The 22,174-nt window shown below is 49.0% G+C and overlaps 2 protein-coding genes across 3 annotated transcripts in view; one reads left to right on the forward strand and one right to left on the reverse strand.

The window, feature by feature from the left end:
- The window catches only part of LOC144806428 (uncharacterized), a 369,061-nt gene that overhangs the window by 325,192 nt on the left and 21,695 nt on the right, over window positions 1-22,174 (reverse strand). For both annotated transcript variants that reach the window (XM_078672796.1, XM_078672795.1), the window contains exons 2-3: window positions 14,281-14,345; window positions 6,804-6,868 (exon numbers count right to left, since the gene is read on the reverse strand). The gene's annotated coding sequence lies outside the window, so the exon portion shown is untranslated. The remainder of the gene's footprint in view (window positions 1-6,803; window positions 6,869-14,280; window positions 14,346-22,174) is intronic.
- The window catches only part of LOC144806430 (uncharacterized), a 342,683-nt gene that overhangs the window by 145,299 nt on the left and 175,210 nt on the right, over window positions 1-22,174 (forward strand). The gene's annotated exons all lie outside the window — the stretch shown is intronic.

The following is a 22,174-nucleotide window of genomic DNA, read 5'->3' on the forward strand; positions in this document are numbered from 1 at the left end:
TTCATACATTGTTAAGCCTTTGTTAGCACTGTTGACAAAAGATACTCCAATATCCCTTCCATGGACAGATGAATGTGAGAATGCTTTTCGACAGTTATGACAAGCCCTTTGTTCAGCACCAGTGTTAGGTACTCCAGATTACACGAAGCCTTTTACATTGTACGTACACAAGAGAGATGGATGTGCATTGTCATTTTTAGTGCAGACACATTGCGATAAGCAACCTCCTTGTGCATATTTTTCAGCAGTACTTGATCCTGTTGCTCGAGCGTTGCCTCGATGTTTTCGCTCAGTAGCGGCAACAGCTGTGTCAATACGCCAGAGTGAATGGATAGTTTTGTCACATAAACTGTTGGTGCTGGTACCCCATGCTGTTGATGCCCTTTTGAATTAAACAAAGACGCAGCATTTAACTAGTGCTCGTCTGACAGGATATGAGCTGACGCTGTTAGCTCCTCACATTACACTGAAGAGATGTGCAACACTAAGCCCAGCCACGTTTTTGCCATTTCCGGTGACTCAGCCTGAGGCACAAGAAACACATGATTGTATATTCCTGGCTGAAGAACAGACAAAGGTTCGTATTGATTTACAAGATACGCCCCTTCTAGATGTAGATGGAGAACTGTGGTTTGATGGGTCTTGTCTGAAGTTGCCAGATGGTACAACTTCAGCCGCATACCCAATTACCACACTTCACACAATAGTGGAGACAGCTCGCATACCACAGAAGTTAGCTCAAGCAGCGGAACTAATAGCTTTGACACGAGCATGTGAGCTTAGTACTGATTTGTGTGTGAACATTTATACAGATAGCCGCTATGCTTTTGGAGTGGCGCAAGATTTTGGCCTGCTCTGGAAGGAAAGAGGCTTTCTGACGTCACATGGGATGCAGATAATGCACGGAGAATTAGTGCATAACCTTTTGACTCCATTGACATACCCAAAACAAGCATTGGCATAGCCAATAGGTCTCGCTTGTGGGACCTTATAAGTATTTAGTTTTGCAGCACAATATCCTTGGTGCAACAACATCAGCTGTTGCACGGCTAAACCTTGTACCTTATAAGTGTTTAGGCATGCAACAGTTGATGTTGTTGCACTAAGGATATTGTGCTGCAAAACTAAATACTTATAAGGTCCCACAAGCGAGACCTATTGGCTATGCCAATGCTTGTTTTAGGACTTGTGCCCTGCACTTAACCACACACCTCGCACGATATAGCGTGCTACCCACGGGGGAAGCGCTTCTGTGCCGCACATAGTAGTAGTAAGCACTGTACAAATTCTGCAATAAAGGCACGACTTCATATAAAACAGATACTTCCCTCGCCCTTGCTCTATCTGGATGAACAATTTCTTCAATGCCATGTCCATCAAACGTACACACTACGCTTCAGTTTAAGTGCGTTTTACAACAATCGCCCACAAAAGTGCGCGCCTTTAGCTGAGAAAGGCATGACACAAATAAGCGGTTTTACAGGCTTTCAGAGTACGGGTAATTTTCACTCCCTCCCTGAAGTTTCCCGTGCTTGTAAACCAGGAAGTAGCAGGATTACAGCTCCCAGACACGATGTCCCGTAACACTTAATGCTCCGACCTCGCTCTGGAAGAGAAACCCGGCCGGGATCTCTGTTTGTGAAGCGCGGTGAGTCAGAGCCTACTCTGTAAGCATGTCCTGTTTTTCGGCAGACACTGAATGTAGTGCGCATGTTGAAACCTGAGCAGTGGCAGAGAAAGGTAAGGTGTCTTATAATGGTGCTGCTCTGTCTCTGCCTAAATGGTTCTTTTTATGCCGCCCTTCCCGGTACTGGGTGCGATTAGAAAAAATGCCATTGTGCCGCTAATTCAATTTCCGACGGATTATTGCTGAAAGTCACGCAAACAGGCCACGGGCGAAACGTTTGTATCTGCCGGCCACGCACTCCGTTCTGCTGTTTGTTGTTTTGAGGGACGCAGCATTTGAAACAGGCACGGCTGGCACAGGTAAACGTGGTTGGGTGGGGCGTAGTGGTGGGGAGACGACGGGATAATAAATAAAAAAAGAAAATAACAAGAAAGCAAAGCAAATGCCGGATGGGTGCGGGAGAGCCTGGTGGGGGGGTGGGAATGCGAGGGAGGAGAAGTGTGGCAGGCGGAATGCCTGAGGGAAGCCGGCGACGGTGAAAGCGAAACCTAACGTGCTGACACGATAAAAAAAAACAAGAACGCAAAGCAAATGCCGGATGGGGGCGGGAGAGCCTGGTGGGGGGGTGGGAATGCGAGGGAGGAGAAGTGTGGCAGGCGGAATGCCTGTGTGCGAAAGCGCGATGCGCTTGGAGAGAGGCCGGATGGGGGCGGGAGAAACTGAAAGTACGAGTAGGAGGGAGGCTGATGCGCGTGCTTGTTTGCTCACGTGATTCACGTGAACTTAATGAAAACCGCAGCGCAAGAAGCCCTTGGTTTCACTAGGATTTCGAGCACTTGAATTCTCGCTCCGCTCAATGCGCTTGCGCGCATTGATAGGTCGCGAGACCTAAAGAATAGCTATTGTGAAATGTAGTGCTCACAAGAAAGTTACAGATAAGGTGGGACAAGGTAATGCTTTTGCAGATCGAGTGGCACGTGAGACTGCGATGCAGCCCAGTACTACTTCCATGTATGTAGTGAAGTTGCAAGCTGAGCGGTAAAACAATGCTAGGCAAGAAGTATTAGAGATACAGAGAGCCGCTTCTGAGAAAGAACGGGAGCAACGGTCTAAAGATGGAGAGTTGGAAGATGAAGGTTGTTGGCGAAATAAGCAAATGGATAAATGGAAGTTGTCCATAGCTTTTGTACAACCTGTGGATCAGATGGCACATGGGCTGGCACATGTTGGAGCTTCAGCAATAGTGAAATTGCTTACGCCAGTTTGAGAGCATACAGAAATTGGTAGCACAGCTAAGAGAGTAGTACAATCATGTATGATTTGTTTGCAATTTAATCCTGGAAAAGGGACACGAACTCCTGCAGGAGGGTTTGCTACACCAACTGCACCTTTTGAAGTTTTGTAAATGCGTTATATTCAGCTTGAACGCTGTAATAATCTGAAGTATGTCTTGGTGGTGGTATGTGCCTTTAGTAAGTGGATTGAGGCGTACCCCACAAAGGACTACACTGCTATTACTACGGCAAAGGTGCTTTTGAAGGAATTCTTTCCTAGATATGGTGTTTGTAGACTTTTGTGGAGCGATAACGGACCTCACTTTATAGGGAATGTTATCAAGTATGTCCTGAAAGGATTAGGGATCAAACAGAAGTTCCATGCGGTGTTCCACCCGCAATCAGCAGGATTAGTGGAAAGATACAATGCTACTCTGAAGTTGAAATTAACGAAAATACAGGTTTTTACTTTTTTGACTTGGCCAGATGCGTTGCCACTGGCATTGTTGTCTATTAGATCAGTACCGCATTCCCGGACAGGTCTCACGCCCTACGAGCTTGTGTTCGGGAGGCCAATGAATATCTCGGGAGTTCCTAAACCAAGTTCTATTTATGATGTACCTTGTGTCTTAATGAATGACTATTTGCACAATTAATTGATAACTTGGTTTCTATTCATCAACAGGTTCGAGAAGCACTTCCTGATAGATCTAAAGGTGAAGCCATGAACTCCGACTGGGTGGCTTCGTCATGGTGAAGTCATTCGAGAGGTCGAGCAGTCTGGAGCCGAGGTGGCGCGGACCAGAGCAAGTATTACTTGCTACGAGGACAGCGGTTCGAGTCACGAATCGGAGAACTGGGTCCACAGTACTCGCTGCCGGAGAGTACGCCCTGCCTTGGTGGAGCCTGCTGTGTTGACCGACCATCGAGAGGTTTTGACTGCGGAGAAAGGCCACGCCGTGACACCTGACGGATCTGAGGAGTTCTTCCCAGACCCGACAATCCCTGGAGCATCGAGATATAATTTGAGGCTGAGGAAGGAGTTTGCAGTACCTGTGAAAGTTGTCTGAGCATTCCCTGGGTCAGTGAAACGGAGAGCCCATGTGGCAAGGGGGGGGGGGGGGGGTCAGCCATGCATTAGAGTAGTGACACCAGTCTTGGCCCGTGGTGAAGAAATCAACGGCTAACCAGGGGTAAGAGCTCTGGCGACTACTTTAGTTTCTGGAAGAATGGTCTAGTGCTCTTATTGAAATGGAGAGAAAGAAGATTTTTTGTGCTATAGGGTTTATTGCTGCTTTAGTGATTTTGTCAACAATCACTTGGTCTGTTGAGAAGACAACTCCTGCTCGTGAGTTGTTTGTTACTACTACGCCAATACCGGAGGAGCACTTCTTCTTTACGCTCCTGTATCAGGAGCAGAAGCATCGTCAATCTTATCTCAACAACACTTTTATTCAGATGCTGCATCATACTCATAATGCTACAAACGCAACCAATTGTTGGGTATGTGGGATGATGCCTGCTCATCAAAAGAAAGGAGGAACACCTTTTATACCTCTTCCTTTCTCACATAATGGCTCTTGTCGAGCCTGGTTCACTCTCTTGTTTGCAACCAGAAAGCCTACAGTAGGTGGACTTCTTTTCCGTTTGAATAAAGAGTGTTATCAAGACAAGGATGGGTACCCTCAAGCTAATGGAACTAAATGGGAGGAATACCGACCGAACAATATTTCAACGCCATATGTCTTCAGCAACACAAGAGACTCTGCCGAAAGTGAACGCTTTGTGATTTCTGTTACAAAGACTAAAGCAAACATGTGTACAAAGTGTTGGACAGATTCCTGTTGGAATAAGTGACTGCTTTACCGTTTTTAATATAGATGGAATAAATTATAGTTCTTTCCTAGCTTCACATAATACATACTTTGTATGTGGCAGCTATGGGTATTACCGACTACCAGCTGGGTGGTCGGGTGTATGTTATGTATCGTTTTTATTGCCCCCTGTATTTTTAGCACCTGCATCATATCATCGAGATCTTAAATTGTTTAGTAATATTACTATGAATCGGTATAAAAGGACTTTAATACAGATGATGTAGATGAAATAGATACTACTTTACAGCAATATGTGGACTTTAATCTAGGACTGTTTTTTTTGTAGGTGCTGCATTAAATAGTAGGAAAGTGCGACGATTGACTAGGATTGTGAAAGCTGTTACAAATCAGGCAGCTATAGCACTTGGAAATATTACTGAAGAACTGAAAATTGCTAGAGTTGTTGCACTCCAGAACAGGATGGTGCTAGATGTTATGCTTGCTGACCGAGGTGGTTCATTTCGCATCATTGGTAGTAGTTGTTGTGTGTTCATCCCTGATCACACACCGTCAGTGTATAATGCGATAAATAAACTCCATAAGATTTCTTCAGAAATTCATACAGAAAATGGTACTTGGACTTTTGCGGGATGCTTTTGGACTCTAGTTTCTGCTTGGGGCTGGAAAATATTGACTGTGCTGTGTATCATAATTGCGATAATCTTTACATGTTGTATTTGTGTGCAATGTAGTCCAATATTATGCTCTATGTGCATTACTGCCTGTATACCAGCTAGGAGAAATACTGCAGATATGAAAGTACAAAGTATTTTAGACAAAGAAGTAGCTGAAACGATGAAAATTGGTATACAGGATGAATATTTAGACTATCCCAGGAAGTCGAATGTATTCAGCTAATGCTGAAAGGGTTGTCTGTTGTAATTTAACAGCAATTAGATTAAGCATTAGCAGAAGACATTCTGTATTTGGCAACTATCGTAACAATTCAGTCGACTCCATTTTGTATTTGCGGCAGCCATTTTGTCCTTCAAATGCTGCCATGTGCTCACCGTGTGTTTTGTCCTACTTCCTTGTTAACTGCGCTCGAAATCTGCCCAGCGACAGGCTATATTTAGTATCTCCTGTTTTAGCGCATGCCCGGTAGAGTCTACAGCTGTTAGTAATTAGTTCCAGATAGGAATGTGTTTTCGAAGGTCGAGAACCGTTAACTCTGCCCACTCATCGATTGTGCTTCTAAAATGTCCTTATATGTACATAAAACTCATTCTTGTGTTTTGTACCACCTTCTTTGAGCCCCCTCTTAGTGTATAAAAGGGCCATGTGCTTTAGTTCGGTGTGCTACTCCATACAATACTGAAGGGTGTTGTATGGACCGTAGTACCACCTCCGGAGGTTAATAAACTATACTTTTCTATTTTCCAGTTTCTGTGCCAACTTCTTCCTATGGTCTGAGGACTTTGTGCAGAGAAGGGCGAACCCCTTGCACTGGTAGACCTAGCTGAGGTTTACTTCTACACTGGATAGGCCGCACCTCCACTGCACCCCAGCCCAGGACAGGTCTCTCCTCCTTAGCACAGTACAGACCTCACCTCTTCTGCACCCCCTGGACAGGTGTCAGGGTGCATCAAAAAGTAATTAAAGCTCTTCTTTGTCTCGCAGTATCTGCCATTGAAAGTGCATTGCAAAGATCACCCGCTCGCAAAAGGTCGCAGGCGATTATAGCGCGGAACCGGGCATTCTCCCCTATACTACCAACAGGGAGGACCGCGGTGGAAGTTGCCGGTCTAGTCCTGAGTTCCTGGACACGGGCGCGAGGTCTAGACCAGCTTTGAAGTGCGCCGGTTGATTCTAGAACCGAGGCACCAATGGATTTTTTTTAGAGATTAGTGATATTCTTTCTGTAGTCTAGTTAGATGGAAATAGCGCAATTTTTTGCCAGGCTTAGGCGCATGTTCGAGCACTTTGGTGCGTCGGTTAGTTAGTTTGGTAATTTAGAACTAGAGAGAAATACCAATTTAAAATGAATAGGAAAAAAGAAATATAAAGAGAAGAATTAACACTTACCCATTGAATACTTCAGTTCCTGATTTCTTCGTTGCTTGGTTGATGACGGAGGCTCCAGAAGGTTTCTAAGGGAGAAGTAAGAAGAATTCAGAAGATAAGAAAGTAAGGCAGTGAGTGAATGAACGAATGAGTGAAAAAGAATAAACGAACTCACAGAGTTAAAGGGTGCGAAAAAGTTGTTTATAATGCAGGTTACCAATGAATAAAATACTTTAGGAGCAAAAGCCATAGGCTCTCTGGGAAAGGAAATATATATATATATATATATATATATATATATATATATATATATATATATATATATATATATATATATATATATAGAGAGAGAGAGAGAGAGAGAGAGAGAGGGAGAGAGTGAGAGAGTAAGAAAGTGGAGAAGGAATTGAAGAAATTTAGTAATGGTGTGCTTTTCTGTTACATCGATGAGTAAACATTTTGTAAAGAAATGTCCCAAGAAGCCAAAAACCTTCAAGAAGTAAAACTCTCTGCACCACTAGTAGAAGGAGTTGGGCTGGTGGTTGCTAACAAGGATACAACGCCAATTTCTCATCAAGTGGCCAATATTCTACAATCTTCTGCTCCACACCTTATTCTGATGAGGAACCTAGGATTTCAAGACAGAGTTCTTTCAGGAGTGGGCGTGATGCTGGACTCCGGTGCTACGGGGAACTTTCTCCCAGATATGACGCACCTCCTCTGCACCCCCAGCCCAGAACAGGCACCACCTCCTCTGCACCCCTGGACAGGCCTCACCTGCTCTTAACCCCCTGGACAGGACATGCCTCACCTCTTCTGTACCCCCGGAAAGGCATCACCTGCTGTTAACCCCCTTGACTGGACATGCCTCACCTCCTCTGAACCCTTGACAGGCCTCACATGTTCTGTACCCCCATGGACAAGACATGCCTCACCTCCTCTGCACCCCCTGGATAAGCCACGCCTCCTCTGCTCCCCTGAACAGGCATCTCCTCTGCACCCCTCATGACCCGCCTCACCTCCTCTTTTCCCCCTGGACAGGTCTCACCTGCTCTCCTCCCCATGGACAGGACTTACCTTCTCTGCACCTCTAGGACAGGCCTCGCCTCCTTCGCAACCACCCCACCCCTGAAAAGGACATGCTTCACCTCCTTTACACCCTTTGGACAAGCCTCAAATCCTCTGTACACCCCCCGGGCAAGCCTCACCTCCTCTGCAACCCCTGGACATGCCTCACCTCCTCTGCACCCCATGGACAGGCCTCACCTCCTCTGCACCCCATGGACAGGCCTCACCTCCTCTGCACCCCATGGACAGGCCTCACCTCCTCTGCACCCCATGGACAGGCCTCACCTCCTCTGCACCACTCTGGACTGGCCTCACCTCCCCTGCACCCTTGGACAGGCCTCACCTCCTCTGTACCCCCGCGGGACAGGCCTCACCTCCTCTGCACCCCTGGACAGGCCTCATCTCCTCTGCTACCCCTGGACAGGCCTCATCTCCTCTGCACCCCTGGACAGGCCTCATCTCCTCTGCTACCCCTGTACAGGCCTCACCTCCTCTGCACCCCATGGACAGGCCTCGCCTCCTCTGCACCCCCTGGACAGGCCTCACCTCCTCTTCACCACTCTGGACTGGCCTCACCTCCTCTGCACCCCATGGACAGGCCTCGCCTCCTCTGCACCCCCTGGACAGGCCTCACCTCCTCTTCACCACTCTGGACTGGCCTCACCTCCTCTGCACCCCATGGACAGGCCTCGCCTCCTCTGCACCCCATGGACAGGCCTCGCCTCCTCTTCACCACTCTGGACTGGCCTCACCTCCCCTGCACCCTTGGACAGGCCTCACCTCCTCTGTACCCCCGCGGGACAGGCCTCACCTCCTCTGCACCCCTGGACAGGCCTCATCTCCTCTGCTACCCCTGTACAGGCCTCACCTCCTCTGCTCCCCCTGGACAGGCCTCATCTCCTCTGCTCCCCCTGGACAAGTCTCACCTCCTTTCCTACCCCTGGAGAGGCTCCACCTCCTCTGCACCCCTGGACAGGCATCACCTCCTCTGCCCCCTGGACAGGCATCACTTCCTCTGCCCCCTGGACAGGCATCACTTCCTCTGCCCCCTGGACAGGCATCACCTCCTCTGCCCCCTGGACAAGCCTCACCTCTTCTGCACCCCATGGACAGGCCTCACCTCTTCTGCACCCCATGGACAGGCCTCTCCTCCTCTGCACCCCTGGACAGGCCTCACCTCCTCTGCACCCCTGGACAGGCCTCACCTCCTCTGCACCCCTGAGAAAATCAACTCCCCAGCACACGTATTTAAGTAAGATGTGGTTTCCCTCCAAGTTAAAAACAAGTACAGTAAATGAGTCACAGAATATACACAATTCTTTCTTTCTTTTGTCTTGTTCGCGTTTTATTCTGGTGTTCTCGGCCACAACCAACGCGTGTTTCGTCGCTACAGGGTGTGATCCCGCGACTTTATCAAGGCTGTGTAAAAAATAAAAGGTACAGAACCATGGTCTAAATAGAAGTCACATCCTTGTCAGTCATTGGTATTATTTTTTCTAAAATTAAATACGGCCACAGGGCATATAAACTAAGTTTGTTGTCTATGTTGGGTATACAAACAATAGTAACCTAACCTTGTTGAGACGATACATGTAAAACAAGCATTTACAATTCAACGGTCTCACCTTTGCCAAAGTTAGAGCTATTGGCATTGTAAATGACAATTTTTTTATTTATGTGTTGGTTTTGAAAACCGATAAATAAATGGCATTGTCATTTACAATGTCAATAGCTTAATTTGTCGCATATGGCACAGAAAGAACTGAGCGATGAGAGACATCACATAGAAAAGTAGAGCAACAAGTCAAGCTAAGGGAACACAGGGCAACCTAAGGCATTGCAGGCCTTGAGTAAAGCGTCACAGCAAACACAGACAACTAATGGAGTCAGTAAAACACCACAAGAGAACCTACGACAAGCCTTTAAACAAAACAACACATGGCAAACTAAGACAACACACGACAAAGCGGGGCACCAAAAGGGAAACAAACAGAAAATAAACCAAAGTAATATATGCCTCACATTTCAGCACAAAAAGTAAGACAATTCCAAACAGGCTAAGGCACAAGGCAATCTAACGCAACACACGAAAACTACCTTAACACGAGGTACCCTGAGGTAATTAAAAGCAAACCATGAAATGCAAAGTAGGAAAAATAGCTATTGTGAAATGTAGTGCTCACAAGAAAGTTACAGATAAGGTGGGACAAGGTAATGCCTTTGCAGATCGAGTGGCACGTGAGACTGCGATGCAGCCCAGCACTACTTCCATGTATGTAGTGAAGTTGCAAGCTGAGCGGTGACACAATGCTAGGCAAGAAGTATTAGAGATACAGAGAGCCGCTTCTGAGAAAGAACGGGAGCAACGGTCTAAAGATGGAGAGTTGGAAGATGAAGGTTGTTGGCGAAATAAGCAAATGAATAAATGGAAGTTGTCCATAGCTTTTGTACAACCTGTGGATCAGATGGCACATGGGCTGGCACATGTTGGAGCTTCAGCAATAGTGAAATTGCTTACGTAAGTTTGGGAGCATACAGAAATTGGTAGCACAGCTAAGAGAGTAGTACAATCATGTATGATTTGTTTGCAATTTAATCCTGGAAAAGGGACACAAACTCCTGCAGGAGAGTTTGCTACACCAACTGCACCTTTTGAAGTTTTGCAAATGCGTTATATTCAGCTTGAACGCTGTAATAATCTGAAGTATGTCTTGGTGGTGGTATGTGCCTTTAGTAAGTGGATTGAGGCGTACCCCACAAAGGACTTCACTGCTATTACTACGGCAAAGGTGCTTTTGAAGGAATTCTTTCCTAGATATGGTGTTTGTAGACTTTTGTGGAGCGATAACGGACCTCACTTTATAGGGAATGTTATCAAGTATATCCTGAAAGGATTAGGGATCAAACAGAAGTTCCATGCGGTGTTCCACCCGCAATCAGCAGGATTAGTGGAAAGATACAATGCTACTCTGAAGTTGAAATTAACGAAAATACAGGTTTTTACTTCTTTGACTTGGCCAGATGCGTTGCCACTGGCATTGTTGTCTATTAGATCAGTTACGCATTCCCGGACAGGTCTCACGCCCTACGAGCTTGTGTTCGGGAGGCCAATGAATATCTCGGGAGTTCCTAAACCAAGTTCTATTTATGATGTACCTTGTGTCTTAATGAATGACTATTTGCACAATTAATTGATAACTTGGTTTCTATTCATCAACAGGTTCGAGAAGCACTTCCTGATAGATCTAAAGGTGAAGCCATGAACTCCGACTGGGTGGCTTCGTCATGGTGAAGTCATTCGAGAGGTCGAGCAGTCTGGAGCCGAGGTGGCGCGGACCAGAGCAAGTATTACTTGCTACGAGGACAGCGGTTCGAGTCACGAATCGGAGAACTGGGTCCACAGTACTCGCTGCCGGAGAGTACGTCCTGCCTTGGTGGAGCCTGCTGTGTTGACCGACCATCGAGAGGTTTTGACTGCGGAGAAAGGCCACGCCGTGACACCTGACGGATCTGAGGAGTTCTTCCCGGACCCGACAATCCCTGGAGCATCGAGATATAATTTGAGGCTGAGGAAGGAGTTTGCAGTACCTGTGAAAGTTGTCTGAGCATTCCCTGGGTCAGTGAAACGGAGAGCCCATGTTGCAAGGGCGGGGGTCAGCCATGCATTAGAGTAGTGACACCCGTCTTGGCCCGTGGTGAAGAAATAAACGGCTAACCAGGGGTAAGAGCTCTGACGACTACTTTAGTTTCTGGAAGAATTGTCTAGTGCTCTTATTGAAATGGAGAGAAAGAAGATTTTTTGTGCTATAGGGTTTATTGCTGCTTTAGTGATTATGTCAACAATCACTTGGTCTGTTGAGAAGACAACTCCTGCTCGTGAGTGGTTTGTTACTACTACGCCAATACCGGAGGAGCACTACTTCTTTACGCTCCTGTATCAGGAGCAGAAGCATCGTCAATCTTATCTCAACAACACTTTTATTCAGATGCTGCATCATACTCATAATGCTACAAACGCAACCAATTGTTGGGTATGTGGGATGATGCCTGCTCATCAAAAGAAAGGAGGAACACCTTTTATACCTCTTCCTTTCTCACATAATGGCTCTTGTCGAGCCTGGTTCACTCTCTTGTTTGCAACCAGAAAGCCTACAGTAGGTGGACTTCTTTTCCGTTTGAATAAAGAGTGTTATCAAGACAAGGATGGGTACCCTCAAGCTAATGGAACTAAATGGGAGGAATACCGACCGAACAATATTTCAACGCCATATGTCTTCAGCAACACAAGAGACTCTGCCGAAAGTGAACGCTTTGTGATTTCTGTTACAAAGACTAAAGCAAACATGTGTACAAAGTGTTGGACAGATTCCTGTTGGAATAAGTGACTGCTTTACCGTTTTTAATATAGATGGAATAAATTATAGTTCTTTCCTAGCTTCACATAATACATACTTTGTATGTGGCAGCTATGGGTATTACCGACTACCAGCTGGGTGGTCGGGTGTATGTTATGTATCGTTTTTATTGCCCCCTGTATTTTTAGCACCTGCATCATATCATCGAGATCTTAAATTGTTTAGTAATATTACTATGAATCGGTATAAAAGGACTTTTAATACAGATGATGTAGATGAAATAGATACTACTTTACAGCAATATGTGGACTTTAATCTAGGACTGTTTTTTTGTAGGTGCTGCATTAAATAGTAGGAAAGTGCGACGATTGACTAGGGTTGTGGAAGCTGTTACAAATCAGGCAGCTATAGCACTTCGAAATATTACTGAAGAACTGAAAATTGCTAGAGTTGTTGCACTCCAGAACAGGATGGTGCTAGATGTTATGCTTGCTAACCGAGGTGGTTAATTTCGCATCATTGGTAGTAGTTGTTGTGTGTTCATCCCTGATCACACACCGTCAGTGTATAATGCGATAAATAAACTCCATAAGATTGCTTCAGAAATTCATACAGAAAATGGTACTTGGACTTTTGCGGGATGCTTTTGGACTCTAGTGTCTGCTTGGGGCTGGAAAATATTGACTGTGCTGTGTATCATAATTGCGATAATCTTTACATGTTGTATATGTGTGCAATGTGGTCCAATATTATGCTCTATGTGCATTACTGCCTGTATACCAGCTAGGAGAAATACTGCATATATGAAAGTACAAAGTATTTTAGACAAAGAAGTAGCTGAAACGATGAAAATTGGTATACAGGATGAATATTTAGACTATCCCAGGAAGTCGAATGTATTCAGCTAATGCTGAAAGGGTTGTCTGTTGTAATTTAACAGCAATTAGATTAAGCATTAGCAGAAGACATTCTGTATTTGGCAACTATCGTAACAATTCAGTCGACTCCATTTTGTATTTGCGGCAGCCATTTTGTCCTTCATATGCTGCCATGTGCTCACCGTGTGTTTTGTCCTACTTCCTTGTTAACTGCGCTCGAAATCTGCCCAGCGACAGGCTGTATTTAGTATCTCCTGTTTTAGCGCATGCCCAGTAGAGTCTACAGCTGTTAGTAATTAGTTCCAGATAGGAATGTGTTTTCGAAGGTCGAGAACCGTTAACTCTGCCCACTCATCGATTGTGTTTCTAAAATGTCCTTATATGTACATAAAACTCATTCTTGTGTTTTGTACCGCCTTCTTTGAGCCCCCTCTTAGTGTATAAAAGGGCCATGTGCTTTAGTTCGGTGTGCTACTCCATACAATACTGAAGGGTGTTGTGTGGACCGTAGTACCACCTCCGGAGGTTAATAAACTATACTTTTCTATTTTCCAGTGTCTGTGCCAACTTCTTCCTATGGACTGAGGACTTTGTGCAGAGAAGGGCAAACCCCTTGCACTGGTAGACCTAGCTGAGGTTTACTTCTACACTGGATAGGCCGCACCTCCACTGCACCCCCAGCCCAGGACAGGTCTCTCCTCCTTAGCACAGTACAGACCTCACCTCTTCTGCACCCCCTGGACAGGTGTCAGGGTGCATCAAAAAGTAATTAAAGCTCTTCTTTGTCACGCAGTATCTGCCATTGAAAGTGCATTGCAAAGATCACCCGCTCGCAAAAGGTCGCAGGCGATTATAGCGCGGAACCGGGCATTCTCCCCTATACTACCAACAGGGAGGACCGCGGTGGAAGTTGCCGGTCTAGTCCTGAGTTCCTGGACACGGGCGCGAGGTCTAGACCAGCTTTGAAGTGCACCGGTTGATTCTAGAACTGAGGCACCAATGGATTTTTTTAGAGATTAGTGATATTCTTTCTGTAGTCTAGTTAGATGGAAATAGCGCAATTTTTGCCAGGCTTAGGCGCATGTTCGAGCACTTTGGTGCGTCGGTTAGTTAGTTTGGTAATTTAGAACTAGAGAGAAATACCAATTTAAAGTGAATAGGAAAAAAAGAAATATAAAGAGAAGAATTAACACTTACCCATTGAATACTTCAGTTCCTGATTTCTTCGTTGCTTGGTTGATGACGGAGGCTCCAGAAGGTTTCTAAGGGAGAAGTAAGAAGAATTCAGAAGATAAGAAAGTAAGGCAGTGAGTGAATGAACGAATGAGTGAAAAAGAATAAACGAACTCACAGAGTTAAAGGGTGCGAAAATTTTGTTTATAATGCAGGTTACCAATGAATAAAATACTTTAGGAGCAAAAGCCATAGGCTCTCTGGGAAAGGAAATATATATATATATATATATATATATATATATATAGAGAGAGAGAGAGTGAGAGAGTAAGAAAGTGGAGAAGGAATTGAAGAAATTTAGTAATGGTGTGCTTTTCTGTTACATCGATGAGTGAACATTTTGTAAAGAAATGTCCCAAGAAGCCAAAAACCTTCAAGAAGTAAAACTCTCTGCACCACTAGTAGAAGGAGTTGGGCTGGTGGTTGCTAACAAGGATACAACGCCAATTTTTCATCAAGTGGCCAATATTCTACAATCTTCTGCTCCACACCTTATTCTGACGAGGAACCTAGGATTTCAAGACAGAGTTCTTTCAGGAGTGGGCGTGATGCTGGACTCCGGTGCTACGGGGAACTTTCTCGCAGATATGACGCACCTCCTCTGCACCCCCAGCCCAGAACAGGCACCACCTCCTCTGCACCCCTGGACAGGCCTCACCTGCTCTTAACGCCCTGGACAGGACATGCCTCACCTCTTCTGTACCCCCGGAAAGGCATGACCTGCTGTTAACCCCCTTGACTGGACATGCCTCACCTCCTCTGAACCCTGGACAGGCCTCACATGTTCTGTACCCCCATGGACAAGACATGCCTCACCTCCTCTGCACCCCCTGGATAAGCCACGCCTCCTCTGCTCCCCCTGAACAGGCATCTCCTCTGCACCCCTCATGACCCGCCTCACCTCCTCTTTTCCCCCTGGACAGGTCTCACCTGCTCTCCTCCCCATGAACAGGACTTACCTTCTCTGCACCTCTAGGTCAGGCCTCGCCTCCTTCGCAACCACCCCACCCCTGAAAAGGACATGCTTCACCTCCTTTACACCCTTTGGACAAGCCTCAAATCCTCTGTACACCCCCCGGACAAGCCTCACCTCCTCTGCAACCCCTGGACATGCCTCACCTCCTCTGCACCCCATGGACAGGCCTCACCTCCTCTGCACCCCCTGGACAGCCCTCACCTCCTCTTCACCACTCTGGACATGCCTCACCTCCTCTGCACCCCATGGACAGGCCTCACCTCCTCTGCACTACTCTGGACTGGCCTCACCTCCCCTGCACCCTTGGACAGGCCTCACCTCCTCTGTACCCCCGCGGGACAGGCCTCACCTCCTCTGCACCCCTGGACAGGCCTCATCGCCTCTGCTACCCCTGTACAGGCCTAACCTCCTCTGCACCCCATGGACAGGCCTCACCTCCTCTGCACCCCCTGGACAGGCCTCACCTCCTCTTCACTACTCTGGACTGGCCTCACCTCCCCTGCACCCTTGGACAGGCCTCACCTCCTCTGTACCCCCGCGGGACAGGCCTCACCTCCTCTGTACCCCCGCGGGACAGGCCTCACCTCCTCTGCACCCCTGGACAGGCCTCATCTCCTCTGCTACCCCTGTACAGGCCTCACCTCCTCTGCTCCCCCTGTACAGGCCTCACCTCCTCTGCTCCCCCTGGACAGGCCTCATCTCCTCTGCTCCCCCTGGACAAGTCTCACCTCCTTTCCTACCCCTGGAGAGGCTCCACCTCCTCTGCACCCCTGGACAGGCATCACCTCCTCTGCCCCCTGGACAGGCATCACTTTCTCTGCCCCCTGGACAGGCATCACCTCCTCTGCCCCCTGGACAAGCCTCACCTCTTCTGCACCCCATGGACAGGCCTCACCTCTTCTGCACCCCATGGACAGGCCTCACCTCTTCTGCACCCCATGGACAGGCCTCACCTCTTCTGCACCCCATGGACAGGCCTCACCTCTTCTGCACCCCATGGACAGGCCTCACCTCTTCTGCACCCCATGGACAGGCCTCACCTCTTCTGCACCCCATGGACAGGCCTCTCCTCCTCTGCACCCCTGGACAGGCCTCACCTCCTCTGCACCCCTGAGAAAATCAACTCCCCAGCACACGTATTTAAGTAAGATGTGGTTTCCCTCCAAGTTAAAAACAAGTACAGTAAATGAGTCACAGAATATACACAATTCTTTCTTTCTTTTGTCTTGTTCGCGTTTTATTCTGGTGTTCTCGGCCACAACCAACGCGTGTTTCGTCGCTACAGGGTGTGATCCCGCGACTTTATCAAGGCTGTGTAAAAAATAAAAGGTACAGAACCATGGTCTAAATAGAAGTCACATCCTTGTCAGTCATTGCTATTATTTTTTCTAAAATTAAATACGGCCACAGGGCCTATAAACTAAGGGGGTTGTCTATGTTGGGTATACAAACAATAGTAACCTAACCTTGTTGAGACGATACATGTAAAACAAGCATTTACAATTCAACGGTCTCGCCTTTGCCAAAGTTAGAGCTATTGGCATTGTAAATGACAATTTTTTTATTTATGTGTTGGTTTTGAAAACAGATAAATAAATGGCATTGTCATTTACAATGTCAATAGCTTAATTTGTCGAATATGGCACAGAAAGAACTGAGCGATGAGAGACATCACATAGAAAAGTAGAGCAACAAGTCAAGCTAAGGGAACACAGGGCAACCTAAGGCATTGCAGGCCTTGAGTAAAGCGACACAGCAAACACAGACAACTAATGGAGTCAGTAAAACGACACAAGAGAACCTACGACAAGACTTTAAACAAAACAACACATGGCAAACTAAGACAACACACGACAAAGCAGGGCACCAAAAGGGAAACAAACGGAAAATAAACCAAAGTAATATATGCCTCACATTTCAGCACAAAAAGTAAGACAATTCCAAACAGGCTAAGGCACAAGGCAATCTAACGTAACACACGAAAACTACCTTAACACGAGGTACCCTGAGGTAATTAAAAGCAAACCATGAAATGCAAAGTAGGAAAAATACTTATACGGTTCCAAAGGCGAGACCTATTGTCTATAGCAATGCTTGTTAGAGTGTGCAGTCGATATGTCTAGTCAGTGTATTTTATGCACCTTCGTTAGTTCACTTGAGGGTTGTAGTTGTCTCGTCTGGAGGTCTTCATTTTTTCTGAGAAATAATGCAGCTTTTAGGTGGTTCATGGCAGCAATTTCTACACATTTTACATGCAAAAGTACGAAACTAATTATAGAGGTATGGTTTAGCGGAGCTCGTAGTTGGGTTCTGTAGGACTTGGTTAGGTGGCCGACTTTTCTGCATACATTTTGGAAGACCGTTTATACAGACCGACAAACTAATTAGAGCTATTGTTGTACCATGATGCTTGATTCAAAATGAAGTTTAAACATCTTGCTTTACCGTCCTCACCACCCCCGTGACCGACGGAAGCTTTGAGAGAGAAATAAATAAATGGTTCAGGGTTGCAGTGTTCATGAGTTTTTTTTTTTTAAATGTACTACTTCCTGATGTTCCCTAAATCAATAGTTTTGGGAAGTTTGAGGGGACGACGCTGATCTAATTATGTAGCGCATTGTATTAATCAGTAATGTTGACATTTAAACTCGCAGATGTAAAATGTAAACGTTATAGAAAAGTTTCATTAAATGATTTACGCTTTGCAGAAGGCTTTCACTAGTCAACATTGATCTTGTGGCATTGGGCAGATACCCATCAGTAGCATTCTGTGATTCCCCGTTTCCTGGATGTCTAAGTTGGTGTCAGAAATGCTGAGAGTGAATGATGTATTAGTATGTTATGTGAGGGTATAGCTAGGAGACAGACAGTTACATGAAGGATGAAGCTCTGAGGGAACATATCTTCTGTTTCTGTAACCTAAGGGCCCAACATGAAATAAAGATCTTAATTGAGTGGCTCTTGTATGAAGATCCTGCCCTCTGACTTAAACGTTTTTGCAACATGCCTGAAACATAAAATACAGTAAAAATCAGTAACCTTTGTGCCCCTGCTGCCCCAAGCCTCGCCTCTGGGTAACACTAGGATGGCAGAGACGAGTCGGGCACCACGCGCCATAGTATTCCAATTCACACACACTAAGACACAAGCGCTCAATCGCATCTGCCTTCTACGTGGTTGTCAAGGATCAGCAGAGGCGTCAGTTCTGGATGCTCAAACCGCGCATCTGTTCCCAGCTACTGCCAGAGCACATGATTGCAAATGCCCTGCAGTCCTGTCGGTCAGAAAGAATGTGCAGCAGGATACAGGGTGCGGGGATAGGACCGTGAGCACGTGCACTTTGCACCAGTACAATAACACTTTGAACAGACGCTTCTCAGGACTAACTAGTGCAAAATCGATATTTGCGCGTAGTGAGCTATGCAAAATATTTACCATACGCCAACAGTGCAAACCTATTCATTTCTAGGTCAGCTAACCTGTGCACATGCTTTGCACTGGTGTGGCGATGCAAGCCTGCAGTGCACTAGTGGTAAATTGGAGGGGGGTGTCATTGTCTGCTAACAAGATCTAATCTGCCAGATTCTCCGAATAGGCGGAGAATGCAGTGTTGTTGTAGGAGCAGGACACAGTGTTTACTTTGTGCAAGAAAACAATGGTTTAATTTTGGGAATCAGACTTAATTTCTCACCAGACTGATTCCGAGAAAGCGATAGAAAGGCAGAAAAGAGGAATAACGATTATGAGAAACCCAACATAACAGAAAGTGGGAGATAGTGATGAACGCGAACAACAATTACATATAAAGAGGGAGTTTAGAGAGGTGTACGACAAAGGCATGAGGTGAAATAAAAGAATCACAAGTGTGTACTTATTGTCAGTGGTGTGCGGGGCATGTGGCTGTGAGGGGCGGGGCCTGTGAGTTTCGGCGGGGTCTGTGAATGAGGGGTCTATGTGAGTGAGGCCTGAGGGGGTGGAGGGTCTGTGGCTGGGGTGGAGGGTCTGTGGCTGTGGGGGCGGGACCTGTGAGTTTGGGCGGTGTGGGAGGGCAGTGCGGATATACAGACGCGGAGGCTGGATATATTGGCGAATACTCCCCTGCACCCCTGGATAGGTCTCATCTCCTCTGCTACCCCTGTACAGGCCTCACCTCCTCTGCACCCCATGGACAGGCCTCACCTCCTCTGCACCCCCTGGACAGGCCTCACCTCCTCTTCACCCCCTGGACAGGCCTCACCTCCTCTTCACCACTCTGGACTGGCCTCACCTCCCCTTCACCACTCTGGACTGGCCTCACCTCCCCTTCACCACTCTGGACTGGCCTCACCTCCCCTGCACCCTTGGACAGGCCTCACCTCCTCTGCACCCCTGGACGAGCCTCATCTCCTCTGCTACCCCTGGACAGGCCTCACCTCCTCTGCTCCCCCTGGACAGGCCTCATCTCCTCTGCTCCCCCTGGACAAGTCTCACCTCCTTTCCTACCCCTGGAGAGGCTCCACCTCCTCTGCACCCCTGGACAGGCATCACTTCCTCTGCCCCCTGGACAGGCATCACCTCCTCTGCCCCCTGGACAAGCCTCACCTCTTCTGCACCCCATGGACAGGCCTCACCTCTTCTGCACCCCATGGACAGGCCTCACCTCTTCTGCACCCCATGACAGGCCTCACTTCCTCTGCACCCCTGGACAGGCCTCACTTCCTCTGCACCCCTGGACAGGCCTCACTTCCTCTGCACCCCTGGACAGGCCTCACTTCCTCTGCACCCCTGGACAGGCCTCACCTCCTCTGCACCCCTGGACAGGCCTCACCTCCTCTGCACCCCTGGACAGGCCTCACCTCCTCTGCACCCCTGGACAGGCCTCACCTCCTCTGCACCCCTGGACAGGCCTCACCTCCTCTGCACCCCTGGACAGGCCTCACCTCCTCTGCACCCCTGGACAGGCCTCACCTCCTCTGCACCCCCGCGGGACAGGCCTCACCTCCTCTGCACCCCCGCGGGACAGGCCTCACCTCCTCTGTACCCCCGCGGGACAGGCCTCACCTCCTCTGTACCCCCGCGGGACAGGCCTCACCTCCTCTGTACCCCCGTGGGACAGGCCTCACCTCCTCTGTACCCCCGCGGGACAGGCCTCACCTCCTCTGTACCCCCGCGGGACAGGCCTCACCTCCTCTGTACCCCCGCGGGACAGGCCTCACCTCCTCTGTACCCCCGCGGGACAGGCCTCACCTCCTCTGTACCCCCGCGGGACAGGCCTCACCTCCTCTGTACCCCCGCGGGACAGGCCTCACCTCCTCTGTACCCCCGCGGGACAGGCCTCACCTCCTCTGTACCCCCGCGGGACAGGCCTCACCTCCTCTGTACCCCCGCGGGACAGGCCTCACCTCCTCTGTACCCCCGCGGGACAGGCCTCACCTCCTCTGTACCCCCGCGGGACAGGCCTCACCTCCTCTGTACCCCCGCGGGACAGGCCTCACCTCCTCTGTACCCCCGTGGGACAGGCCTCACCTCCTCTGTACCCCCGCGGGACAGGCCTCACCTCCTCTGTACCCCCGCGGGACAGGCCTCACCTCCTCTGTACCCCCGCGGGACAGGCCTCACCTCCTCTGTACCCCCGCGGGACAGGCCTCTCCTCCTCTGCACCCCTCTGGACAGGCCTCACCTCCTCTGCACCCCTGGACAGGCCTCTCCTCCTCTGCGCCCCTGGACAGGCCTCACATCCTCTGCACCCCTGGACAGGCCTCACATCCTCTGCACCCCTGGACAGGCCTCTCCTCCTTTAGACAGGCCTCACCTCCTCTGCACCCCCTGGACAGGCCTCACCTCCTCTGCACCCCTGGACCGGCCTCACCTCCTCTGCACCCCTGGACCGGCCTCACCTCCTCTGTACCCCCGCGGGACAGGCCTCACCTCCTCTGTACCCCCGCGGGACAGGCCTCACCTCCTCTGTACCCCCGCGGGACAGGCCTCACCTCCTCTGTACCCCCGCGGGACAGGCCTCACTTCCTCTGTACCCCCGCGGGACAGGCCTCACCTCCTCTGTACCCCCGCGGGACAGGCCTCACCTCCTCTGTACCCCCGCGGGACAGGCCTCACCTCCTCTGTACCCCCGCGGGACAGGCCTCACCTCCTCTGTACCCCCGCGGGACAGGCCTCACCTCCTCTGTACCCCCGCGGGACAGGCCTCACCTCCTCTGTACCCCCGCGGGACAGGCCTCACCTCCTCTGTACCCCCGCTGGACAGGCCTCACCTCCTCTGTACCCCCGCTGGACAGGCCTCACCTCCTCTGTACCCCCGCGGGACAGGCCTCACCTCCTCTGTACCCCCGCGGGACAGGCCTCACCTCCTCTGTACCCCCGCGGGACAGGCCTCACCTCCTCTGTACCCCCGCGGGACAGGCCTCACCTCCTCTGTACCCCCGCGGGACAGGCCTCACCTCCTCTGTACCCCCGCGGGACAGGCCTCACCTCCCCTGCACCCCTGGACAGGCCTCATCTCCTCTGCTACCCCTGGACAGGCCTCATCTCCTCTGCTCCCCCTGGACAAGTCTCACCTCCTTTCCTACCCCTGGAGAGGCTCCACCTCCTCTGCACCCCTGGACAGGCATCACCTCCTCTGCTCCCTGGACAGGCATCACTTCCTCTGCCCCCTGGACAGGCATCACCTCCTCTGCCCCCTGGACAGGCATCACCTCCTCTGCCCCCTGGACAGGCATCACCTCCTCTGCCCCCTGGACAAGCCTCACCTCTTCTGCACCCCATGGACAGGCATCACCTCTTCTGCACCCCATGGACAGGCATCACCTCTTCTGCACCCCATGGACAGGCCTCACCTCTTCTGCACCCCATGGACAGGCCTCACCTCTTCTGCACCCCATGGACAGG

Source organism: Lissotriton helveticus (assembly GCF_964261635.1).
Source record: "Lissotriton helveticus chromosome 1_1 unlocalized genomic scaffold, aLisHel1.1 SUPER_1_unloc_7, whole genome shotgun sequence".
Lineage (NCBI taxonomy): Eukaryota > Metazoa > Chordata > Amphibia > Caudata > Salamandridae > Lissotriton > Lissotriton helveticus.